At 36.7% G+C, this 8,949-nt stretch overlaps 1 pseudogene; it reads left to right on the top strand.

The window, feature by feature from the left end:
- Positions 1 to 1,039: 1,039 nt before the first annotated feature.
- Positions 1,040 to 6,690, top strand: LOC101578053 (annotated as a pseudogene).
- The last annotated feature ends 2,259 nt before the right edge of the window (positions 6,691 to 8,949 follow it).

The following is an 8,949-nucleotide window of genomic DNA, read 5'->3' as shown; positions in this document are numbered from 1 at the left end:
TATGTAGCCGGGCACCTTGGCTTCCAGCATTGCAGGTCTGCGTCTTGCAGCCATCTGATGATTCCCCAGAAATGGAGCTGTTTTCATAAACTCATCAATGGACTTTTCTCCAAAATGCTGCAGTTTGCTAACTTTGATGTTTTGGATCAAAATGTAGTCTTTCATTTTATCTAACTTTATTACTCTCCTAACAGTCAAAAAAGATGCTTTTTAAAATAGTGAGGGCATTTGCCATTTCCTTGCAGAAAGGGATTGTCTGAAGAAAAAGGGGGCAGGAAAGTGATTGCCCAGGAAAAGAGCATTTTGATTTTTCTCCTCAGAACTTCTAGGGGTGCATTTGGTATCTATCCACCTCAGATATTTCTTTTTTAATGTTTCAGTTTCCATTTCCCATCTATGATGCAAACAAAAATCTCCATTCTCCCTGGTAAGAGTTATCCTGCTGAAGTACCTATATTATGACAAAGTGAGATATGAGTGTGGCTAGAAGTACATTTGGTGATCTTGGGAAGAAGGTGGACTGGGGGAACCACACTTAGGGAAGTTTGGAGAGGAGTTAGAGCAGAGTTGAAAGTGATATTGGAACGCTAGCTGTGGAGTGCCCAAGAGTTAGGGCAAAGATGCATGAAGCCAGAAGCACAGTAGCAGGAGAGGGACCAAGTAGGGATTCTTGTATGTGCAAACAGAATGCTGTAGGATGTTGTTTTGGCTTGGCCTAGGCTTGAAAGGCAATTATGAGAGAAGAAATTATAAAGGAGGATTGATAACAGGCTGCTGAGGTAACTCACTGCAAAGCAGAGAAGAGTTATCCCTTTATTCCTTGGGTATTGGCAAGCCATTGAAGAACTCTAGGCAGAACTGTGAAAATGAGACAGTTTTATTTTATAAAACTGATTTCAGTAGCCATGGGTTTGATGGTCTTTGGGAGGGCATGGTGAATAGAAGGCTGCGAAGCTACTACAGTAACTCAGGCTATAACAAATGAACAGCAACAAAATTAAGTGCATAGATGTAGTAACAGGATGTTTGCCATATAGCAATGAAGGGCAACGAGAAGAAGTTTACCCTGATGGTAGATGCCTGGGCACCTGGAAGAGAAGTATGATAGGAGCCAGAGACACAGGAAGAGTGAATTTGAGCATTGAGACAATGAGTGTGTGATAGACATTATAGACAGAGCATTGTAAGTATTGTACACAGCTAACATAGATAAGTAAGTAAAGCAAAGATTAGAACACCAAAACCTTAAGAAAAAGATTTTAAACATTACACAGATTTGAGAAAGAAGAAGTAGAAGAAATGACCACATTGCACATGTAGGCAGGTAAATTTCTTCTTAGAAAAACTTCTGAAAACTATCTATAATTCCTTATGTAATCATCAAATATTTACCTTCTAGCAATGAAATTCTAGGCCAAATAGTGATGGTCCCTGGTGTTTACTATGATAACAAGGTAAAAATAAACTCCAACCAAAGTAGTAAAGTAGTAAAAAAAATTATACCAACACACCTTTGACTGAATCTTATTAATATTTTATTGAGGATATAGCACCATTGAATTCTACTTAAGGATTAATTGTATCTGTTTAGGACTAGAGAAGAGAAGTGTGTTTAAATTATTATTAAAAAAACAATGAGTTTGCTCCTTTTAAAAAAAATCTACTTGAGTGTTTCTCGAAGTCTTAAATTTTGATGCAACTAACTGGCTGTAGAAAACGTGTAGGTCACTTCATTTTATGCATTTTTTCAAGGTAAAATGAAATGTATTATGACCAAAAATTGAGTTTTGTCAAGCAATTTTATTATTAGATCTTTTGTAGTCCTCTTTCTAGATATTTATACTTACAATTCATGGGAATATGCATAGTTATGTACTTGATGGCTTAATAGGACTTCAAATATTTTGCAAAAATACTTATTTAGCACAGATTTGGTACAAATAAATCAAATACTTCCTGAAGGGTTGACCCAAATTATTTTATTTATAGCCTTAACAATGTATTGAAGTAGGTGTTTTTATTACAGTAAATCCTACTCTATTCACAGCTTCTGTATTTGAAAATTTATAAAAATTTATTTGTAATGATTAAATAAATTTTGGTGGTAGTTTTTCAATTGTTGCAGCCATTGAATAGTGAAAACTTTAAGCTACCTGCACTTCATGTATTCTAACTGCATTTTACTTAGTGCCATGTTCTCATATTTTTAGGTTCTATGTTGGTGATTTTGTAATGTAAATGGCTGTTAGTGCTGAAGTGCTGTCTAGTGTTCCTAAATGCAGTAGGCTGTGGTGTGCCTTGTGGAGAAAATACATATCAGGTAAGCTTTGTGAAGCCAAGAGTAATAGTGTGTGTGACTGTGAAGTCAATATGGATAATCAACACTATCATGAAATATGACATTTTTAAATACCAACATACATAAAACAAGGCTATGTGTTGGTTTGGTGACTGTGTTTTGAGACCAACAGTTTTTAGGAGCTTTGCCCTATATTTCCCTTAAGAGTCAGTGTTCTTTACTAATTCAGATTTTCTAGCAACTGTGGAACATAGTTATTATCAATAATAAGAATCAGCCCATAGCTTTATTTTGAAGATGGCCAGCTGAGTGCTCAAACCACGTGACTAAGACTTTCTGTATCTAAATTGAATCTGCTCCTCTTAGTTTAATGACATCAGTGCTCTGTTGCTTCCAAACACCTGATACAAACTTGGCTTTTTGCTCCTTTCCATAGCATAGTCTTCTGGTATTTTTATTTTCTATGGCTGTCATTTCAATTCTGATGGGCATTTCTTCCACTGGAAGTCTGGAAGTTCTTTCCCCACTGCCACTGGAGTCTGGAATTGGAGCTGGTGCTTGTGGACAGACTAAAACTGGAAATTTGGACTTCTTGGCTGTCCAGCCCTTACTCACCTGGCCAACAGTACAGTGTAAGAGTTTCTATAGCTCTACAAGACAGGGTATTGCTGTGGTGGGAGCAGAGGAAACACTGGTCCTTATATAAGGTCACAGGAATTCTCAACCTTGTTCCTATTTCAAAGAATTCTGAGTACAGTGCCCTTGTGAAAATTTCTGTTACTGTCTACATTTTATTCCTTGGCCAACAAATTATTCCCTGGCTCTTTGCTTGCACCACCCATAAATACTCACTTTAAACATTCACCTACAACTTCCTGGAAAAATTTACCTGTATTTGGTCACTTAAAGTAACTGAAGCATTTTCAAATTGTAACAATATTTGTGCTAACAAAAAGACAGTGTGCAGACATACCTTAATTTGTAAGTCTCTGTTCCCACAGGTCTGAGACTCCAACAAATGAAATCTGCATTCATATTTACTTCATGCTTTTAAAAAATTATTGTTTTCTATCCACATTCATTGAAGAGTATTTGACAAATATAGACAGGGATGACTACCAAACTTTTTTAGTTCTATTTTTCTCATGTAATTTCTCTGACCATGAAAGTGATCTCTTTTAGTTTTTCTCTCCTAACTTTTTGATTTCATAATTTTTTAGATATAGTCAATGTCTTTTAAAAGACATATTTAGTATTCTAGAGTATAGATTCATCACAAATCATTCAGTAATTTCATATAGTTTATTAGATTTGAAAATTATACAATGATTCCACAGTAGGAATCTTTATAGCAAAACCATTGAAGAGATCTTTAATTTTTTTGGAAAAATTACTAAATATAAAATTTAAAAAAGAAATTGGAAAATCAAAACATATGTAATTTTTTGACTTTTGAAGGGTTTATGCTCAGATACAGCACAAAATTGGTTAAGATCCAAAAGGTTTTTATTTTTTAAGTGAGTTTACTGAATGCCAGTAAGCACATTAGTGGTACAGTAGAGAAAAGCCTACAGAAATATATTCCAAGAAGTTCAGGAAAGATACAGCATCAATACTTCTCAAACCTTTTCTGATTTTTTTTTTGGCAGAACCAGGGATTGAATCAAACTTTTCAATGAGCTTGAAAAGGAAGGAGTACACCCAAAGCCATTCCTGAAAGCTAGCATTACCCTGATTTCAAAAGCAGACAAGGAAAAAGCACTACAGGCCAAGCTCTTTAATGAACATAATCATCAAAATCCTCAACAAGATACTAGCAAAGGTAATGCAACACATCATCAAAAAGATTACGTATCATGGTCAAGAAGGCTCCATATCAAGGATGCAAGAGTAGATCAACACATGGGAAACAATGAACATAATGTGCTACACAAATAAAAACAAAGACAAAAAATAACACGATCATATCAATTATTGCAGAAAAAGCTTTAGACAAAATTCAAAATCAATTAGTGATAACATTCTGAAGAAAATAGGCACAGAAAAACATAACCTCATTTTGTTAAAAGCCATTTATGACAAACCAACTGCCAACCTCTATTTAAATTAAATAAAGCTGAAAGTACTCCTATAAAGTCAGGAACAAGACAAACACGTCCACTGATACCACTCCTGTTCAATACAGTTCTCAAAACTTTAGCCAGAGCAATAATGCATGAGATATAAACAAAAGGAATAAAAAGAGAAAAATAAGGTGTGAAATTATTATCATTTGTATGTAACATGATCCTCTAAAGAGAATAAAAAAATTCCATTAAGATTTTAAGAACTAGTATACAAATTCAGCAGGATACCAAATCAACAAGCAAAAATCAGTAGAGTTCCTGAACACTGAAAATGAATCCACTGAGAAAGAAAATTTTAAAACAATAGCAGCAAGAACAATTAAATACTTAGACATAAACCTAACCAAAGAAGTAAAAGAACTGCAACAAAAGCTACAGTGCTCTGAAAAAGGAGATTGGAGAGAACATCAAAATATGGAGCTATCCCTTATTCATTTAGAAGCAGAACTAACTGTCAAAATGGCCACATTTGCAAAATTGATATGTAGATTTAATTCAATCCTTTTTTTCTTAGTCAGATTCTCATTATGAATTTCAGGCTTCCTTGAACTCACTATGTGGTCCAGGCTGGTTTTGAAGTTGTATTAATTGTTCTTCTAAGCCTCCTAAGTGCTGGAATTATAGGAATGGCCCACTGTATCTGATGAAAGATTTAATGCTATCCTAATCAAAATACCAACAGAATTCCTTAAAGAACTACAAAAATCAATCCCAAAACTCATATGGAACCAGGAGGTAAAAGCAATCCTGGGCAACAAGAACAAAGCAGCAGGCATCGTGGGCTCACATTTCAAGTCATATTACAAAGCTGCAGTGACCGAAACATCGTGGTACTGCCACACAAACAGACAAGTGAACCAACTGAAGAGTGCAGAGGCCACAGGAAGGACACAAGATGCATCAAGCCACCGGATCTTTGATAAAGGGGTAAAAACATGTCAATGAATTAGGGTGAAAGATAGGCCTTTGGCAAATGGTGCTGGGAAAACTAGCTATCCTTATATAGATTGAATCTAGACCATTTTCTTGCAATGTGAGCTAAACTAAAGTCAAAATGAATCAAATATTTAAAATTTAAAACAGAAAAACTTAGTCCAGTGGAAGATAAGATAGATAAAACTCTTGAAGATATAAGTGTAGGTAGGTATTTTATGAACAGAACCCATTTGCTCAACAAGTAACATCAAGAATCAACAAATAGGATCATAGCATATTAAAAAAAACTGCTGTATAGGAAGGAAAACAATTAATAGAGTGAAGATAAAACATAAAGAGATAACATAGAGTGTTAAAAAACTTTTTGCCAGGTAGTTTCAGACAGAAGATTAACAGCTAGAATATGTAAAGAACTAAAAACACCACCATAAGTAAAAGATCCAATCAGAAAATAGGCAACTGAAATGCAGATATTTCTCAGAAAAAGTACATATGGCCACTAAATACGTGAAAACAGTCTTCAAACTCTCTGGTCATTAGAAAAATAAAAGTTAGGCTGATCCTGACTGACCTTCAGTGTGTCGGCACTGGCACTATAGCGCCCGACCGAAGGACACCCTGGGGGAGCTCATCAACCCACTGAACACCGCCGAAGTGTCAGCACACACACGTGGTTTGTGTGGGCCCCACAGCCTACATCTCTTCACCTGACAGAAACTAGTTCCCAAGATAGCTGTGGCTGTGCTGAACTGCTACAAAGTGACTAACTGGGCCTTCACTGGGGAGATCAGCCCTGGCATGATCAAAGACCTTGGAGCCTCAGGGGTTAGTCCTGGGCCTTTTGGAGAGAAGGCACATCTTTGGGGAGTCAGGTGAGCTGACTGGACAGAAGGTGACACATGCCCTCACAGAAAGACTAGGAATAATTGCCTGCATCAGGAAGAAGCTTGATGAAAGGGAAGGTGGCATCACAGAGGAGGTTGTTTTTGAGCAAACCAAGGTCATCTCAGATAACATGAAGGACTAGAGCAAGGCAGTGTTGGCCTATGAATCTGTGTGGGCCATTGGCACTGGCAAGACCTGACACCTCAACAGGCCCAGGAGGTACATGAGAAGCTCCGGGGATGACTTAAGTCCAATGTTTTTGATGCAGTGGCTCAGAGCACCAGGATCATTTATGGAGGTTCTGTGACTGGAGCAACCTGCAAAGAGCTGGCAAGCCAGCCTGATGTGGATGGCTTCCTCATGGGTGGTGCTTCCCTCAAGCCCGAATTTGTGGACATCATCAATGCCAAACACTAAGTGCCATCATCTGCCCTACCCTTCCTGCTAAGCCAGGCAACAAACCACCTGGAAACCCATCACTGCCCCTCCCCCATGCTTCTGATGGTGTCATCTGCCCTGTAGCAGCCCCATGGAGTGCACCTTCCTTAAGTGTTTACACCTCCCCATAATGATTGGGACTGGGACCAGGCCAATCCTTTCACTACTTCCTTGGATTAGAACTGCAAGGTAGCTTCTCTTAGGCTTAGAGACGAGAGTGGAGCTTGCTCATGGTCCCCCTTGGGCCCTGCTGAGGGCAGTGGAGAAGTCATCCTCTGCATCACTCCATGACAGTCCTCCTTTGAGAGGCAGAGGTGCTCCCCTGCCGCAGTGCTGACCCTGTGTGTTCTGTCTGTGCGCTATCTCACACCTTAAGGGAGATAAACACCTGGCGCTAAGACAAAAAAGAAAAAAAATGAAAGTTAATACAGAATACATTTTACCCCAGAAAGAATTGCTACCATGAAGAAATAATAATGAATAATAAAAAATGCTGGCAAGGCTGAGGGGAAAAGGAACTCCTCTATTCTGTTGGTTTGAATACAAACTAATACAACCATTATGGAAATCAGTATGGAGATTCCTCAAAAAACTAAAAGTAGAAATCACATTTGATCCAGCTATTTTCCTTCTAGTTATTTTCTTGAAAGAGTTAAAGAGCACAAATTACAGCGATTCATGCATGTCTATGTTTATAGCAGTATAATTTATATGACTAAATCCTAGAAGCAGCCTATATGTCCATTAATAGATGAATGGATAAAGCAAATATATTTCTACACAGTGGAGTAAAACTCTGCTACAAAGAAGAATAAATCTGAGTTGCTTGCATGAAAATATATGTACATTGAGACCATAAGGTCAAGTGAAATAATTCAGATGCACAAGGTTAAATAGTGCATGTTTTTTCTTTTTTTTTTGTGGAACTAGGGATTGAACTCAGGGCCTTGTGCTTGTCAGGGAAGCACTTATTCTGCTGAGCCATCTCCCTGGCCCCTTGCATGGTTTTTGTTATTTGAGAAACTACATATATATATATATATATATATATATATATATATATATACAAAATTAAAGATAGTTAAAAGAAATAGAGATATCTATCTTTTGAAAATGGGAAAGGATTAAGAGATGGAGGGAGAGAGGAAGGAGAGGTGGGGAATAGGACATAAGAAGTATTAAGATGTGCTATGGATATGTAACCATTTCGTAGAGTGAATGCAATTATTATTTAATGCAAACATGCGCTAAGAAAATAAAAAAATGAAGTAAGTAGGCCCACGTAGTCACTTTTCCCATAGTGTGAGTGTGAAATCAACTAGATCCAGTATAGCGTCACACATGGTTTATTTGCCAGATCAAAATTTTCTTTGGGGGTCAGAACAAATCAGATACCAGAGAGCAATAGTAATCACTGTCTTCTCTGAAGGTATTGATATTATGGGTATTTTGGGTATATTGCATGCCCAAATTTGTCAGGAGGCCAAGAATGTGATCTTTCTTTTGTATTCTGAGTAGTGACAGTGGCAGCAAATGTATTTACTCTTGGATTTGTGCTTCTGTTAAAATTTATGCATTGACAAGCAACTTAAATATTGATTTCCAGGGTTGGCAAAATTAAGCAGGAGGCCGTTTGTCTGCTTCCTCTTCCTGTACACTTTCTTCACTTTCTGTTGTTGCCACTTCCTCTCTTGCAATTTGGTTAAGAGAAGAATCTGATAAAATTTCAACAAAAGATAATATAGTGTGTGATCCTCCATAAGAATATTGTAATTTTAAATCAGGTCCACAAGAAAAAGAATATTAACAAGAAAGTAATTAGCTTTTATTGTGGGCTTCTATGCCACTGTAATATATATGTTTAGAGAGATGCTTACTTATTTTAGTGGTTAAAAGGCACATGGGAAATATCAGAATAAAGAATAGAATGTATGTCTGCAACTCAGTTGTTTTTATTTGGCCAAAGGGATTGTTGATTAATCTGAAAAACTGCCAGTCTGAAAACAACTAGGTGGTTTGTGGTAGATTAATTCCTTTTTCTTTTGTAATTTTGTATACGTGATTGTTTTCCTTAGTGTTACAGAAGCAGATTTAGAAGCTATAAAGATCTGGTAACTATTAAGATCACCAACTATGTTCTTATATTGCTAAAAAATTTATTCATATTACATTTTAGCAACTTTATGCTTGATTATACTGAAATATTTTCAGAAGTCATGTTTTCCTTAGCTAGAAAAATATGTGTACTTAAATTGATATAATTTA

The sequence above is a fragment of the Octodon degus genome, unplaced genomic scaffold (genome assembly GCF_000260255.1).
Source record: "Octodon degus isolate 3935 unplaced genomic scaffold, OctDeg1.0 scaffold00152, whole genome shotgun sequence".
NCBI classification, from domain to species: domain Eukaryota; kingdom Metazoa; phylum Chordata; class Mammalia; order Rodentia; family Octodontidae; genus Octodon; species Octodon degus.
The sequence above is the reverse complement of the archived record's forward strand: the minus strand, read 5'-3'. Positions and strand labels throughout refer to the sequence as shown.